The sequence below is a fragment of the Bufo bufo genome, chromosome 1 (assembly GCF_905171765.1).
Source record: "Bufo bufo chromosome 1, aBufBuf1.1, whole genome shotgun sequence".
Lineage (NCBI taxonomy): Eukaryota > Metazoa > Chordata > Amphibia > Anura > Bufonidae > Bufo > Bufo bufo.
Genome location: NC_053389.1, coordinates 694,825,148 through 694,844,302, shown reverse-complemented (window position 1 = coordinate 694,844,302; position 19,155 = coordinate 694,825,148). Strand labels below are relative to the sequence as shown.

The following is a 19,155-nucleotide window of genomic DNA, read 5'->3' as shown; positions in this document are numbered from 1 at the left end:
CTATATTTTGAAGGTTCTTCTTGTAGATACTTTCAGAGCCTTAGAGTTTCAAAAATATAATTAAGTTACATACACAACAATATAAATGCAACACTTTTGGTTTTGCTCCCATTTTGCATGAACTGAACTCAAAGATCTGAAACATTTTCTACATACACAAAAGACCCATTACTCAAATATTGTTCACAAATCTGTCTAAATCTGTGTTAGTGAGCACTTCTCCTTTGCCAAGATAATCCATCCCACCTCACAGGTGTGGCATATCAAGGTGCTGATTAGACAGCATGAATATTGCACAGGTGTGCCTTAGACTGCCCACAACAAAAGACCATTATGAAATGTGCAGTTTGATCACACAACACAATGCCACAGATGTCTCAACGTTTGAGGGAGCATACAATTGGCATGCTGACTGCAGGAATGTCTACCAGAGCAGTTGCCCGTGCAATGAATATTCATTTCTCTACCATAAGCTGTCTCCAAAGGTGTTTCAGGGAATTTGGAAGTACATCCAACCGGCCTCACAACCGCAGACCACGTGTAACTGCACCAGCCCAGGACCTGCACATGCAGCATGTTCACCTCCATGATCGTCTGAGACCAGCCACCTGGACAGCTGCAGCAACAATCGGTTTGCATAAGCGTCTCAGGGAAGCTCATCTGCATGTTTGTCGTCCTAATCGGGGTCTGGACCTGACTGCAGTTTGTTGTCATAACGACTTGAGTGGGCAAATGCTCACATTCAATGGCGTCTGGCACGTTGGAGAGGCCTTCTGTTCACGGATGAGTCCCGGTTTTCACTTTTTCAGGGCAGATGGCAGCATGTGTGGCGTCGTGTGGGTGAGCAATTTGCTGATGTCAACGTTGTGGATCGAGTGGCCCATGGTCGCAGTGCGGTTATGGTATGGGCAGGCGTATGTTATGGACAACGAACATTTTATTGATGGCATTTTGAATGCACAGAGATACCGTGACGAGATCCTGAGGCCCATTGTTGTGTCACTCATCCACAACAATCACCTCATGTTTCAGCATGATAATGCACGGCCCCATATTGCAAGGATCTGTACACAATTCCTGGAAACTGAAAACATCCCAGTTCTTGCATGACCAGCATACTCACTAGACATGTCACCTATTGAGCATGTTTGGGATGCTCTGGATCGGCATATACGACATCATGTTTCAGTTCCTGCCAATATTCTACAACTTCACACAGCTATTGAAGAGGAGTGGACCAACATTCCACAGGCCACAATCAACAACCTGATCAACTCTATGTGACGGGGATGTGTTGCACTATGTGAGGCAAATGGTGGCAACACCAGATACTGACTGGTTTTCTGCCCCCCCCCCCCCCCCCCCAGTAAGGCAAAACTGTGCACATTTCAGAGTTTCCTTTTATTGTGGGCAGTCTAAGGCACACCTGTGCAATATTCAGGCTCTCTAATCAGCACCTTGATATGCCACACCTGTGAGGTGGGATGGATTATCTCGGCAAAGAAGTGCTCACTAATAGTGATGAGCGGCATAGGCAATATTCAAATTCACGATATTTCACAAATTTTTGTCCGAACATGCGCCATAAATTTGCAAATTTGAGAATTTGTGATCTCTAGTCATTGTTTACTTGATTGCGAAAATCGGCAATGTAATATAGTCACAATAAATTTGCGATAAATTTGTAATAAATTATTCAACACTATTTGCGAATATGAATATATAGCACTATATTCAAAATATTAGCAAATTCTTGAAGTGGCGATATTCGCGATTCAAATTCGCGATTCAAATATTCGCGCTCAGCACTACTTACTAACACAGATTTAGACAGATTTGTGAACAATATTTGAGAGTAATGGGTCTTTTGTGTATGTAGAAAATGTTTCAGATCTTTGAGTTCAGCTCATGAAAAATGGGAGCAAAACCAAAAGTGTTGTGTTTTGCTCAGTGTAGATATGCACCTCATGTACAAAGTATCCTGCCCATGGACACAGTTTTGAACTTGGATATTTCTAAAGATCAGACAATGTCACAAGTGTCGCCAGTCGCTGCCATGAAGGGTGGAAGTACTCAGTTTTCAGTAGATTTGCACTGTGGGGACCAACATTGTCATACAAAAGCATTTCCTTAAGAAATTGTAAAATAGTAAAAATCCTTTGGTTGTTTCCCATTGGGGCCATTTTCATTATATGACCATATTGTATTTTTTGTGCGTTTCTTTTTGAACAATTCTGTAATGTTTTGATATATTTAATAAAAAAATGGGAGCCTACTCAGAGCTTTTTATAATTTGCAGCTGTTCATAGCAGTAGTATATCTGTGTGCATGTGCCTTTACTTATGTGTTATATAAAACAATACCACATATCTATCTATCTATCTATCTATCTATCTATCTATCTATCTATCGTGACCACACCATCTGAGCGCAGAAAACCCAGGAGTGCTGCATTCCCGGGGAACGAAAGCCTTCCCCTCGCTGAGATCGAAGAAGGTGCTCTTTAGTTGTAATAGGCTAGAGTCTGGAAAGTAAAACATGTTTAACAAAGTAAAACATGTTTAAAAATATAAAATAATATAAAATAATAAAAATTCTAATCACTCTGCTTTCTCAAAAAAATAAAAAAATAAACAATATTTAAACATTATAGGAATCACTGCATTACACAATGGCTGTCGTATTAAAATATTTATACCATACGACGAACGGCTTAATAAAAAAAATGGCCAATTCGCAATTTTTTTGTTACTTCACCTCCCCAAAAATTATTTAATAAAAAGTGATCAAAAAGTCATACACACCCTAAAATTTTAGGAATGCAAAGTACTCATTGGCCCTCAAAAATTTGCTCTCAGCCTCATACATATAAATATAAAAAAGTTATGGAGGTCAGAATATAGCAATGAAAATAAAAAAACAATATTTTTTCCAGAGTTTTTCATTTTTTCTTTTTCAGTATTAAAACACAAGAAAAACTATAGAAATGGGATACTGTTTTAATAATACTGACTGAGAGAATGAAGAGCAGGGTCAGTTTTACCGCATAGGGAACACCAGAAAAAAACCCCCCATAAAACTGGTGGAATTATGTTTTATTTTCCAATTCCACCCCACTTGGAATTTTTTTACAGCTTACAACTACATTGAATGCAACAGTAAATGGAGCCATTAGAAAGTACAACATGTCTCAAAGGAGTTAGGACAGGAGGTAGAATCCGAGCTGAACTTTTGCACTAGAGCCCTTGAGCCTGGACAATTTGAATCTGTGCCATAGGGATGTGTCACTCAATAAAGTAGTTAAATTAAAGTGCATTTTGTTGTAAAGAAAAGCAGTTTTGTTTGTTTCCATGAACTAATGGATTGTTAATGTGGTTATTAAACAAGAAATAATCTACCTATTCATCATGGACCTTTTACACAAATCAAGTTGAAAACATCTGCAGGCTGGCAAGAAAAGAATGCTTTAATCAACCAGTAGCTCATTAAAATGCAATCAATGTCCATCCTTTGGTGACCAAAGGCCTCCTGCTTATTTACATGTTTAGTTTCACAAAATATTCATCTTCTTTGTAATTGCAATTCAATGGTTTCAAATTTCTTTTTTTTTTTTTAATCAATTGCTTGTTCATGTGAAGAGATCACATAAAAGCTTATACAATATAACCATATTCAACCAAAATCAACTGGTGGTTTGACCTTACATACAGTAGTTCAGACTACCACTTTTACCACCGATATACAAAGATGACCGATAAATATGCCTGCCTAAAACTTAGCTTTGATTATTCACTTGATATGTGGTGAATTGTTTACATTGGAAAAATGATGGATTTGAGCCCTTTTGTCTTGTCCTATAGTTTATGGTGGCAGAGGTTAGTAACACAATGGTTCTTAACAAGGCTCTACAAATAGGTAAGCATCTTGAATATTCAGAATGTCTGGAGATTGTTTTGGCATGAACAAAGCAATGTCTGGAGATTATTTGGGATACTGTAACCCTTCTCGACTAGCACTCTACATGTATGGCACTGGCCAGAACTTTAAACATGGCGTCTGCTCGTGGCTAAAGTCCGCAACCAGAAGTTATGCTGATCACAGAGTTTTAACCATTTAAAAATAAAAATAAATAATAAATATAAAAATTCAAATCCACCCCCCATTCCCCAAAATTTAAATAAAAATGTAAACATTAAAAAATACACATCATGGGTATCGCCACATACAAAAATGACTGTACTATTAAAATATAAAAATATTTTTCCCATACGGCTAGATCGTCCAGTCAATCAAGCTTGCTGCTGATCGGCACTGATGGCACAATTAAATTTGTAACATAGGGATGACATTGGCCAGGTAGCAGGATAGATGTAATTTTCAAGCTCTCACTCCATTACACTTCATTCAAGGCATTTACCCACACCCCATATCTCCAGATTGCTCCCTGAGGAGATGCTGCGAGTAAGAGTTTTTACAGTCTACCATTCACTTCTGCCAGCCCTTCACTATACTGTGGTCATTGCACACACCTCACAGTTGTCATCCAGTCTCAAGCTACTTGCAGTAGGTCTTAAATGCTGCTTGCTGCATACCCCCATCTGAAGCTAGGTTGCAGCTGCCTTAGCATTTATTGTGGCTAGCAATGTTGACCCTCTGGCCCTGATGAGTGGTGTAGGCAGTGGGTTACACTACCCTAAAAGGACTCAAAGACCAAAGGCTGCTTTGCACTCATCATCTTTGTGGCTTCTAGCAATCAGCCAAATAGAAGATGACAGATGTCATACAAATGGGCTCCATAAACAGTTCGCTATGATATTGCATTGCCAAAAAAGTCCAAAGTACTAAAATATCTTGATACGTATCCTGGATGTTAAGCACCATAAAAATGCTCATAATTGTGTTGGGTGTGAATATTCGAATAGCAAATATTAATCGCGAAAATATCGGCACTTCAAGAATTCGCAAATATTTAGAATATTGTATTATATATTCATAATTTCGAATATTCTAGTTTTTTTTCATCAGTAACCTCCCTTCTTGCTTTTGGGCCAATGAGAAGGCTGCAATGTCTTTGTCTGAGCTTAGCAACATCCCTAGCAACCAATAGGAAAGTTGCCTACCCCTTACTATATTAGAAGCCATTTTCTGTAGTTTTATGGAGATCTGAGAGAGAGCAGTGTCATTGCTGTGCTCTGTGCTTTACTGGTTAATTACATTAGATAGATAATTAGTTAGCTTAGATATAGATAGTCAGTGTAGGTTAAATAGTGATATAGTGTAGCTGTCCATACATACAATGCTACATACATAGTGCTGTATGTATGTATGTATGCATGCATGCTACAGTCAGACCTGTTAAAATGTGAAGTTGCATGTATTGCGCCAAAATATTTGCATCATTAGTGCCGATTTTGCAATCTCGAATATGTTGGAGCACTCTTTCTGCATATAAAGCTATTGTAATGTTCTGCCGTGCCAATCATTTTCTCCAGTCTCAGGAAACTTCTAGCAGCTTGAAAAATGAAGCTATAGTGACCCACGCCTGTATTTCATGTGCATTACGCGAATATTACATTGCCGATTTTTCACAATCAAGAAAATAATCTCGAATTTGCGAATATATGATGAATATTCTACCAAAAATTTGTGAAATATCGCAAATTCGAATATTGCCCCTGCCGCTCATCACTAGCTCATAATGCCTGAATTTCAGTTTTTTTGTAACCTTGGTTCCACCAAAAATTAAGTAAAATGATCAAAAAAATTGGATGCACCCCATAAATATACCAATGTTGCTGCAATTTAGGGCAAGTTCCAAACTAAAGAACTACAGTCGCTAGTCTGTGGGATTCAAATTAGTTAATAAGTTTTCCCCAGGTGCATGGGGATGCGGTCGACCTAAAGAATCAAACAGCCAGACACAGGATGCTGGTTAAACGATTCTCCGCCGGGCAGCGCCCAAACGAGCAAATTTTATTAGATGCACATTGTGGATCTAGCCACCCCCCTTTAGCCATTAATTTGAATATGTCCAATCGCAAGCATTTATCAAAGCAACCAATCAGAAACATGATGGTATGAAAAATGAAACGTAGACAAACACAGACATTACTCATATATATCATGAACATGAGTCATCTATCTGCAAAAATCCCCCTGTCACCCATCACATTCTGCCAAGTAGTTCCCAGTTCCCTATTTGTGGTGTCCATCCAGCTTCCTTTAAAGAATCAAGTGATGGTGACTCATATTTCTCAATCATATCATCATATCGGAGATTTTAGACATAAAACTAAGAAAATTGAGATTTTGGCAATTTAAATACAATTAGCACCATTCATGTTCATTAATCACTTAATTTCTTTCACACCAATAAAAATTGGATCTCACCCCACAAAAAACAAAACCTCGCATACCTATGTCAATAGAATATAAAAAAGTTATGTAGTCAATTTTTACTACACATTAAATGCTATAGAAGCAAAACTCAAAAACACAATGACAGAATTGTTTTTTTTCACCCCATAGATATAATTTTTTATAGTTTCGAAATACACCAATCATAATATGTGAAACAATGAATGGTGCAAATAAAAAAATACACTACAAAAAAAACAAGTCTAAATTGCTATTTTAAGGCAAAAATAACTTGCTGAGGGGGCTGTCTTACTTCAGTAAATTGCATTTATCATGTAGAGAACGTTACTACAAGGCACTTACTAATATATTGTTAATGTCCATATTGTCTCCTTTGCAGGTTTGATTTATTTTTCCAGGGGTTACAACAACCACCCTGCAAAGTCTTTTACCTCGGATTGTACTGTTTACTATAAGGGGATGTTCACATGATGGATTTTGAAAATGCGCTGAAAAAAATGAGTTTTTTCCAGCATGTGTTTTTTGTGACGCGTTTTTGATGTGTTTTTTAACTTTTTATTTTTTTTAACCAATGGGTGTTCACTTCAGTACAAAGCTGCATTTTTAACTCGAGGTTTTTGGTGCAGATCTGGGCAAAAAAAAAGTGTGGAAATTGTACAAAAAAACTACATGGACTTACTTGGAGCAGTTTTTTTTCCCGCTTCTTATTCATTTCGATGGGAAATTCAGCGATGATTCTTTGACGTGGAAAAAACAAGTGCTGCTTCCCATTAACATGAGTGGGAGGCTGTTGTGAAGCTTTTTTGGAGCTTATTTTGAGGCAGAACCGCTCCAAAATCAGCACCAAAAAAAAGACGATGTTTCCCATTTGCCATTATCATCACACATTGCATGGTAATTAAATGCCAGTTATTATAACCCAAAAATAATTAATATTGTTCTCAAAAAAACTTCCCTATGCAATGAAATGTAGATTCTGCCACATGCTGAAAACATTCCATGCCTTCAGAATTCAATAGTAAAAACAGTGCCATAACCTGTATCCCTTCATTTGTTCCTTGGCAACAAGCGAGTTGATTTTCAATAAGTAATAAATCAGTAGCAGTAAGTGGCATGCATTTATTATGCCGTGAACAAACGCTAAATCTACCATATATTGCTTAGACTGACATTATTTGAACTGGTATGTGTGTGTGTGTGTGTGGGGGGGGGGGGGGGGGCGGCGATCATCAGGGAATTGAAACATTTTAATTTTGATTAAGTTGTAAGCAGACCTTTTGCAAGATAATGTCAGGCAGTCTGAGAATTAATGACCTGATAGGCTATAATGGGATCTTTCTCATTAGCACAAGCATTATCCTATTAAAACGATTGTGCCTGGCAGTCAGAGGTAAGCAGCGCTGTAATTGTTCATAAGCGGGAGCCTGACCTCTTGTACTGTACAGGGGAGAAACAAAAAAAATGCCCTAAATATTCGATACTGGGAGACAGAGGGTGTAAGGGTCGTGTCTCCTATTAAAATTATTACCAGCAATAGCACTGCACTGTTCATCTGCTCCAAAGTGATGCATCCTAACATACCGCAAGTGTATGGTTATAGGGTGGTACTAATTTATCACACACATGCCAACAATTATACTACAGTGTCTTAGTGAGTGGAGTAAGTCTCGTGCTCTCCTGCTTCTATTCACCCGATTCCATAGGAGGAGAGCAGTCACTCGGGAGTCCAATGTATTTGTTTGTTCCTTTCTCAATTTTAAGAATTGCTACCGCTTGTAAGTGTACTAACTGAGGCAGAATTACCGATGATAAATTCACTTAACACTGTATATGGGTTAAGGGGATTGTCCAAGATCAGCAAATCTGGCCAGTGTAATGGGATGCCATAAAATAATTTCTTATTTGAGCACCCACTCAAATGGTCCCCTCCAGACGTAGTTTACTGTGTGCAGTGATGATGTACCCATATGTACCCATATACTCCAATCACTGGTCTCAGTGGTCTTGTGTCACACACTGCTGAGGCCAGTGATTGGATATAGCTGTTAAATTGGCAGATTGACATGTCAGCACTGCAATACAGCAAACAAAGTCTATTGGGGACCATTGAAGCACCAGTGCTGGAAAGTCAGACCATTTATCAAGTGAGAATGATGGCTTTAAACAGTTGCTGATCTTGGAAAACGAACTTAAAGATAATAAACCCTATTAGACCAGACACGCTGCTTGGTTGGGTTGATCCTGCTGATCATAAATGTGGTGTGAAAATCAGTTGTGTTGTTCCCAAGACCAAATACAAATACCACTATTTGTGCACTTCTACTAAGTATTTGGTGGCTGCAAATATGAGCTGCAGGTTTTTCAGGTTCGCCTGCCATTAAAGTGAATGGGGCCCGCCGCAACTTGCGGTTCATGAACATTTGTTCGCGTAATCGCTCTCGTGAACCGACCCGGCTGATGTTCGGCTATCAATAGTGGTGAGGAGCTTTTTTTTCAGGAATGACACATCTTATGTTCACAAAACGGGTATCATTTTTAGAGATGAGCGAAGTTATAAAAACTTTGATTCAGTGGCTTCGCCGAATTTCACAAAGAATTTGCTTTATCATGAATTAATTTGTCATGAAGCACAATGCTTTGTAAGAGCTTTTGAAGTCAGCAAGGGGCATTTACTAAAGTTTTTATGCCACTATTGTGGAGCAAAAAGTCACAAATTACTGACTTTTTCAGCTTCTTGACACTTTTCAAAAGCTGCAATATAAGGGTTGGGGCTTAGGAGAGGAGGGACTTTATGCTGCCTATGAGATTTAATATAGCTTATGCCACAAAACTGATATAAGTCACAGCTGAAGTCTGTGCCAGCCAGAGATGTGATTGAGGGCGCATTCACACGAACGTGGTTTGGTTCCACATCTGAGGCACATTTTTGCGACTCAGATGCGGACCCATTTATTTCAATAGGGCACGTTTGTGTGCATGAGCCCTTATTTATTCAGAGGCACCTGCCTCTTAATAATTAGGCTCATCTCACTCTGGTACAGTAGGATCAAGACTGACCTATGGGAAATGTCCCTCAGTATTTTCTGAACCTGCAGTGCCATAATTTGAACCAAATTATCAAATGTTGTAAATTGTTTGATAAATTTGACAAATATGTGTAAAGTAATTAACACAGAAGAGGACAGTATACGGCTACAGATGGATCTGTTTAGATTAGAGGCTTGGACAGAGAAGTGGCAGATGAGGCTTAACAATGACAAATGTAAGGTTATGCACATGGAATGGAATCATGCAAATCACTAGTACATACTAAACGCTGGGTAACACCTCTGGCTATTTAATATAAAAGTAATGTCTCAAGGCCTATTTAAAGGGTCGAACATTGACTTATAGGATAGCTGCCTTTTATCTGGTGACATTAGAGACAGAGCTTGTTAAGAGCTCATTTGCACCCCTTTCTTCCCAGATTTCCAAAGGAGCATGTATGACCTATAAGTCTCTTCATGCCGATTAAGGCGCTCTCTCCCCAAGGAGACATAGTACCCCCTAAATCCTGCATCTAATTTACATATTTTCCCCAAAAATTCTGGCACCAATTACTTGATAAATTACCCCCCAAGTTTATATCACCTATTAATTGACTTATTTGGTGCCAAAATTGTGTACCAAGTTTTGAGTCGGTTTTGACGCATAACTTTGCATTGTAAACCATATCCTCTTTCCCACTAAGCCATGTCCAATTTTTGCTAAGTTGATAGATGGTTTAACACATATAGGCCGGAATACAAACTCACCCAGAATTCTGGCACATTTGCAAGGATAAATCTGCCACAATATACAGCATATTTGTTGTTGAAGGCTTGACTATTGTCAATGGTCAGCATCCTGCGCTTCTCCAACTGTTTCCAAACTACAACTTCTGGTATGTATCTCAGGAAAGTCTGCTCAACAGCTGGAGTCATCTGGTGTAAGCATATTAAAAGCTATGTAAAGGTTTGTGTAGTAAAAGCAAATACCTACATATTGACAGATGATAAAAGCCATGCCAACTAGGGATGAGCCAAGCGAGCTTCAGATTCTAGATCTGAAGTCGCTCTGCTCAAAACTTCAGATTAATGCCGTATGGAGATTTGTCTCAGTCAAAACCAAAGCCGAGTTTGGATCCAAGTTTTAAAATGATTTTCCAGTTTAAAAATCAAATACCGAAGTTATTTATCAAAGTCTTGCGAGACTTCGTGAATAACTGACTTCGCCTCATCAGAGGCAGTACATTTTAATGCTGTATGGAGACGAATCTCCGTACAGCAATAATCCGAAGTTTTGAGCAAAGCGACTTCGGATCTTGGATCCAAAGCTCGCTTCGCTCATTACTAATGACAACCATGGAGATGCTGCTGATTAATATAATTCAAATTAAAGGGCATCTGTCAGCAGATTTGTACCTGTGAAGCTGTTCTCTTGTGTATTGCAAGCCACTTTCCTATACTGGGACAGTGTCTGATACTGAAGCACATGGCGTGGCGTGAAAATTTAGGAGAAGTTTGGTCCAAGCGTAATGATGTTTACACTGCCTGGCCATGTCAATGAAAGTGCAGCGGGCGTGGCAATTGCAGAGAGAGCGAAGCCTCTACGTATAATGGTAACGCCCCCGTTGCTCCTAGAGGCTCACTTGAATATATTAAAACTCAATTTTTCTCTGCAATGCGGCCACATATGAACATGGGACCAACACAGATGCCTTCAGCTGACAAGCGCTCATGTAACAGATCAGCCAGTTTCATAGGTACAAATCTGCCGACAGATGGCCTTTAAATAATTTATATCACGTTAAATTTAATAAAATATATTAATATGCCATATCTTTTCATCGCCTGATAATGATATCCAAAACAAGATGAAAATGGAAAGACGGCTATTGATATTTAGTGGGCAATAATGTTTTAATTATTACAAAGCTGACCTTTACACTACAGAGAACATGCTCTTTAAGTTCATTCAGTATAATAGCTGTGAAATGGTAATATCTTTTCTCCTGCTTTGTTAAACTCAGATTTGTCTGATTTACTGAATCTGTGCATATAAATGAACATGTATCAGGGTTCTTCTGTTAATTGTATTTTATGCTTTGTTGTGATGTGATCTATAGCTGATATTTAGCATGATACTAATCTGAAATAATAACTGGTGTTGAGTGAATCGAAGTTAAAGTGGAATTTTATCCGAATTTCAGGAAAATTTTGATTAGTCGTGAATCCTAATTTCTTGGCGCTTCGAGGTAACAAATCAATGTTTCCATCTTGATTGAAGAAAACACACCAAAATGGATGGGGTATGTTTTTTTTGCTTGAACCCCTGATTAACCCTATCATAGGCTGAATCTGACTCTCAGATCCCACGGTGAACTTTGAATGCGGCATCTGAGGGGTTAAATGTAAAGGGGTGGTGCCATCACCGTTTGTACACACTTCATACAATGGAATGTGATTCATTATGAAATAATTCACAACAAATCAAATTTCTTGTCAAAGTTTGGCGAGGCAGCCAAGATGAATTTTTTAAAACTTTGCTCATCACTACTACTACTACTGCTACTACTACTAATAATAATAATAATATTAAAAATAATAATAATATGATATTGTCCAGAATTAGAAAAACACTGCCACATTCTTCACAAAATAGTGCCACCCACAGGTGGAGAGTAATATTGCAGCTCTGCCTTCTTCGCTTTAATAAAAAGTGCAATATGGGATGGTGTAAGGGTGCTGCCACACATACATTTTAGGTGTGTGTATTTTTTTTTTCAACCACTTGTTAAATTTACATACACACACAAAGAGTAAGGGCAGGAAGGGTTTAACTGACAATTTGAAGTAACTTTGTAGCCAGCAGGGTCTCTGTCTCACAAATAAATTAAACAATCTCAGTAGTGACAGAGGCCTTGCTGGTTTTTTATAGACTTAATTTATTCATAAATTTTTTAACAATCAGTCACTGTAAGATACATTTTTACATACATAGAAACATAGAAACATAGAATGTGTCGGCAGATAAGAACCATTTGGCCCATCTAGTCTGCAGAATATATCTGAATCCTATGAATAGTCCCTGGCCCTATCTTATATGAAGGATGGCCTTATGCCTATCCCATGCATGCTTAAACTCCTTCACTGTATTTGCAGCTACCACTTCTGCAGGAAGGCTATTCCATGCATCCACTACTCTCTCAGTAAAGTAATACTTCCTGATATTACTTTTAAACCTTTGCCCCTCTAATTTAAAACTATGTCCTCTTGTAGCAGTTTTTCTTTTTTTAAATATTCTCTCCTCTTTTACCTTGTTGATACCCTTTATGTATTTAAAAGTTTCTATCATATCCCCTCTGTCTCGTCTTTCTTCCAAGCTATACATGTTAAGGTCCTTTAATCTTTCCTGGTAAGTTTTATCCTGCAATCCATGTACCAGTTTAGTAGCTCTTCTCTGAACTCTCTCCAAAGTATCAATATCCTTCTGGAGATATGGTCTCCAGTACTGCGCACAATACTCCAAATGAGGTCTCACTAGTGCTCTGTAGAGCGGCATGAGCACCTCTCTCTTTCTACTGGTAATGCCTCTCCCTATACACCTAAGCATTCTGCTAGCATTTCCTGCTGCTCTATGACATTGTCTGCCTACCTTTAAGTCTTCTGAAATAATGATCCCTAAATCCCTTTCCTCAGATACTGAGGTTAGGACATACTTTTTTGCATGCTATACATTTTATATAGAATAGTACGTACTTCCTGTAATGTCACTGTCATGTCCTCTTGTAGGGCAACATGAAAATAATTAATTGGTGTAAAAAAAAAAAAAAGATCCATGCCAAAATGTCATTTAGAAAGCATTTAGAAAGGATACACACATTGACACTTGCATTTTATTTTCTCAAGAAGGGCAAAATAAAAAATAATAATTAATGTCTATGAAATAGAAGCCCAAGTCAATGAGATAAACAATGGCAGTCCCAGAGATGCTAAAATAAACATGTTATAACAATTCTGGGGCATCTTTTGCTATAACACTGTGCAATCATTTCTCTATTATTCCTACTAGAAATTTATGAATGAATTGCCAGCAGTCTGCAATAAAGATACAACTAGTTGGGATTGTGGCCTGCACAATCTGAGACTGGCAGCACTGACTGGAAAGTGTCAGACTGTGCAGGCCTCATTTAAACCATTTGGTGCTAGAGAATGGAGAAGATATATCCATTCACCTCCTCTTGTTGCAATTTTTTATCCATACTATCTTGTCTAGGGCTTGCCTGTATCTTTTGTATGCCCCAGATCTTCAAACCTGTGGTTTTACCATCATGATACCTCTTCAGAAGTCTTGACAGGGGTGTTTCCTCACTTGTATTCAAGATGCTGAAATGCTTGGAGATTCTTCTCCTTAATTCTTGAATGGTCTTGCCAATGTACAATTTGTTACAATCACATTGTATTCCATACACAAGGCCAGTGCTCTTACAGTTCATGTACTCTCTGATCTTATATGTTTTTCTATCCACTGGGTTGATAAACTCCTTCTTAGGGGCCATGAACTTGCAGAAACTACATGCTCCACATGGATACGATCCCACTGTTTTAAGCCATGTTTCTTTCCTTCTTGAAATTCTTTGAAAATGGCTCTGCACCATAATGTGAAGGAAATGATGGTGCGGGGCCATTTTCAAAGAACTTCAAGAAGGAAAGAAACATGGCTTAAAACAGTGGGATCGTATCTATGTGGAGCATGTAGTTTCTGAAAGTTCATGGCCACTAAGAAGGAGTTTAACAACCCAGTGGATGGAAAAACATATAAGATCAGAGAGTACATGAACTGTAGGAGCACTGGCCTTGTGTATGGAATACAATGTGATTGTAACAAATTGTACATTGGCAAGACCATTCAAGAATTAAGGAGAAGAATCTCCAAGCATTTCAGCATCTTGAATACAAGTGAGGAAACACCCCTGTCAAGACATCTGCAGAGGTATCATGATGGTAAAAGCACAAGTTTGAAAATCTGGGGGATACAAAAGATACAGGCAAGCCCTAGACAAGATAGTGTGGATAAAAAATTGCAACAAGAGGAGACTAAATGGATATATAGTCTCCATTCTCTAGCACCAAATGGTTTAAATGAGGGTTTCTCCTTTGCCCCTTTTTTATAGAATTACAGTAAACGGCACTTCCAAATCTTAGAAAAGGGATGCAGGAATAGATTTTAGTTCAGGGATTATAGGTAGGGACCGCAAAGTGGGAAAGTGTATTCAGATAGTGATAGATAGAGTGTTATTGCAGGGTCGAGAGACCTGAGAGGTGATCAGGTGTTCCACCCAGACAAGGTTCATCTGAATACATAATAGAATATACAATACATAAAGGAGACAGATCCCCTATCCTGTTTTCCCTGAGGAATTTTAAGTTAGTTCCAAAAAATTATATGTGTTTTAAGGAGTAAATAATAAAGATAAACATTCTATAATTACTAGTCAGAGAGGCTGCAAAAGTTACGCTTAGGTCCTAGAGACCATTAAACTCTATAGAATATTAAATATAGCGTCGCAACCTCCTGAGGGATCCTTTGTCTGTTGAAAGACTGTGCAGGGACACGTCCTAACTGATAATACCCACTTGGATCTTCATTGCGCAGAGTCAAAGTTACTGCAACTTCCATGTCAGGAGAGGTGTCAGGTCCTCTTTAAGTTAGGGCTCATGCACACGAACGTATATTCTTTCCGTGTCCATTCCGTTTTTTTGCAGATCATATACGGGACCATTCATTTCAATGAGTCATCAAAAAAAAACGGAAGTTACTCCATGTGCATTCTGTTTTCATATGTCCATATTTCCGTTCTGCAAAAAAATAGAACATGTCCTATTATTGTCCGCATTACGGAAAAGGATAGTACTGTTCTATCAGGGGCCAGCTGCTCCGTTTTGCAAAATATGGAATGCACACTGATGTCATCCGTATTTTTTGCAGATCAGTTTTTTGCGGACCACAATCCTACAGGAGTATACCCCTGTGTAACTTCGATGTCAGCCAGTGGCAGCTCATGCGTGACACCTGCCGTTTGCTCAGGCCCTTTGAGGAGGCTACATTATTTGTCAGTCACCAGGAATACGGGATGAACAACGTCATTCCACTGCTTCATGTCCTGGAACAGATGCTGGTAAATCTGGCTGGTTAGGGGACTGGAGACATGGCACCTAGATCATACGGCCACATGAGCCCGAGGAGGAGAAGTACATTAGAGCACAAGCAAGGTGTGGCAGAATGGGTGGTTTTTACACACAGGTGACAGGAGAAGAGGAGCAGGAGCAGCCAGAGGAGCTACAGGGCGATGAGGAAGATGAGGCACTTGTCGCTTGCACAAATGGCCCAATGCATTCTCACTTGCTTGCGTAGTGACCTCCTAATTGTCACCATTCGGCAGAGGGATGACTTCTGGCTCTTTACCTTGTTGGACCCTCGTTACCAGTCCAAAATGGGGGCCTTTTTTTACACACGCTGAGAGGGAGGACAAACTGAACTACTATAGAGACATCCTATGTAGTCAGTTGGCCGCTGCCTATTTGCGCCATCGTCCATCCTCTCACAGGTCTGACTGGGGGGCCCTCTGTGCTCACGTTCCTCTGCAATGGCTGCTGTGGCAGGATGGGGGAGTAGAAGCAGTTCCAGCTCCATCAGCAGCAACTTGAGTCTAGAGTCGCTGATGAGCAGCTTTCTTCACCCACTTACTGAAGAAACTACTCACTCAGCTAGACCTGGAGCAGGACCTTAACCAGCAGGTGGTGGCATATTTGGACAGCACCCTGCCACCCCACATTGAAGATCCGCTGGACTACTGGGCAGCCAAACTGGATTTTTGGCCGCAACAGGCAGAGTTGGCCCTGGAAAAGCTGTCCTGCCTGGCCAGTAGTGTGGCATCAGAGCGGGTGTTTCTTACCCCAAGAAGAACTCGCCTGTCCACCCAAAATGTGGAGAGACTGACCTTTGGCAAGATGAATCAGTCATGGATCAGCCAGGATTTCCACCCACCAATGCCTTATGCATCAGACTAGATCATCCATGGTGCCACACCAACACTGACAAAGGAGACCGGTTTCTACTGGCTACTTGCCTCAGCTACTATTCTGATGCTAAGAGAGTAATATAGCGGCTCAACCGTCTTGATTTTTGGTTATAGGGACGCCGCGTGGGATGCCTAGGAAAAGGCACCTGCACGGACTGATATACGGGGAGCCAAGTAACTCGACTACATGCGCGAGACGCTGCTCATACAAGTGCTCCTTCTTTCACCCACCATCTTCAGCGGGTACTGGTATTGCCACCCACCTCCCCACTATGTCACCGGGTCACTCTGTGGTCTCCTGATGCTGCTGCCACCTCCACACTTTGTCACCTTGCCACTCTGTGGTCTCCTGATGCTGCTGCCACCTTCACACTATGTCACCTTGCCACTCTGTGGTCTCCAGATGCTGCTACCACCTCCAAACTATGTCACCTTGCCACTCTGTGGTCTCCTAATGCTGCTGCCACCTCCACATTATGTCACCTTGCCACACTATGGCCTCCTGATGCTGATGCTGCCACCTCCACAATGTCATTGTGCTACTCTGTGGCCTCCTCCTGATGCTGCTGCCACCTCCACACTCTGTCATTGTGCCACTCTGTGATCTCCTCATTTTTTTGGCACCTCCACACTGTCATTGTGCCACCCTCTGGCCTTCTCCTGATGCTGCTGCCGCCACTTCCACACTCTGTCATTGTGCCACTCTGTGGCCTCCTGATGCTGCTGCCACCTCCACTCTGTCACTGTGCCACTCTGTAGCCTCCTCCTGATGCTGCTGCTGCCACCACATCCACAATTTGTCATTGTGCCACGCTGTGGCCTCCTCTTGATGCTGCTGCCACCTCCAGACTCTATGTCATAGGGCCACTCTTTTTACTTCTTATGCTGTTCCCACCCTCCCCACTTCATGACTGGGCCACTATTTTGCCTTTTGGCCTGGATGACTTCATCATTTATTTGACTCTTCTTCTGATCTGTCAGAAGGAAGGAAATATGAGACACACAATGGACCCTGTCTATGTAACAGCTATAAGGCCTGAATGACATGGTCCCTATTTTGCATCAAATTGGCCTATGATTTTGTAGCCAAAAGCAGAAGACATGCAAATATTCCATTAACATGTCATCTCTGTCTTGGATCCACTCCTGTTTTTTTTGGTATTAGCAATACTGATTACTGACCAAATGCTGACCGACTGAAGGCGAATGCTCCACAGACACGATCCATTTTTTGGGGGTTATTGTTCTGACGGATCAGAGGAAGAGCAAAATAATCAGTGACATCAACACAAACTTACTACTGACACCGTCTCCACTCTGTTGGGGGGCTCTACTTGTATAAGCGTTTAATAGAACAGGCTCTGTAGACATCTATGTGGAATCAGATGACGATGGTGTAAAAGGAGTGGGGTTCTTCTTGACGCTAACATTGACCTGTAAGGCTGAGTTCACACTTGAGGTATTTGGTCAGTTTTAGTCCCGTAACTGCCCAAATATTAGAGGTGTGCAGTAATTCTAAGAGTGACGCCTGTCATCTGCATGTCATACTGACTCACAGTATTGTTTCACTACCACAACAAACTCTGTGTGCGTGTTACTTCAAGGCACAATGTTCTACACCACTATAAAGGCTCTATGCAGCCAGTAAATAGTAGTTTTTAATGCAATTTGCCACAAATAAATTCAGATTGAACCAAATTTTTCCAAAAATTTGGCGAATCGCCAAATCAAATTTTTGAGAAATTCGCTCCTTTCTAGTTATTAGTATCAGATCAGCACGAGTAAAGTCAATGGAAGAATGGGAAATAAGCTATAATTACCATGCAGAGGAGAGGCGTGCAGCTAAACATTGAAGAGGACGTGGTGTTTAGGGATGTCCGGTTCATGAACGAATCATTCTTTTGAATGAATTCAGTTCACTGAACCGGAGGAGTTCATTCCTCTGACTGATCTGATCTGTTTGAAACCGCTCAGTCAGATAGCGCACAATAGCAGAGACGCCGCAGCAGGGAGGAGTGTAATCTGATCCTAGAGTGGAAGCAGGCTTCTGCCAGCCCCTCCCCCCCCCCCCCCCCCCCCCCCACCCCGGCCTGCAACCAATCAGAGCTCAGGCAAGCAGCTCTGAGTCACACACTGTACAGGAGGGAGTCTAAGAATCGAATGAGTCTGCAGGTTAAAAGAATCGAAAGATCCGACTTTAGTTATAGACTCATTCGATTCTTTGAGTTAAAAGAACAGTGAGTCACTAGAACAGTTTACACTGAGGCTAATGCTTTTGTTGCAGCAGTGATAAGGTTAAGGGACAGACGGCAGTCAGCAGAGAGATAAGAGAAGTGACATGACACAGAGTTTAGATTACAGGTTGAATTAACCCTTTAGGATTCAGTAGCTATATAACTAAGGGTGGGTTCACACTAGTTATTTTCCTGTGTGATGTCTGTGTGGACTATTTTATTATCAGCCAGTGTTACTGTTAACTTAGCACAAAAAAACTGGGAGCCGCAAAACCATTGCGACATTTAAAACAAATATAACACTGCATATATTGTTTCTTACCTTAATGCTATATACAGGATCGTGCAGTCAGCTGTCAATCTGAAGAAAAAAAGGACTTTTTCACTTAACAATGTAAAATATATTTTTGCAAATTAATAGCTAATTAAAATATTTAATTT

General features: G+C 40.2%; 1 protein-coding gene across 1 annotated transcript in view; it reads left to right on the top strand.

Annotated features, from left to right (window-relative positions):
• Window positions 1–19,155, top strand: part of AGBL1 (AGBL carboxypeptidase 1) — a 1,172,656-nt gene that overhangs the window by 974,975 nt on the left and 178,526 nt on the right. The gene's annotated exons all lie outside the window — the stretch shown is intronic.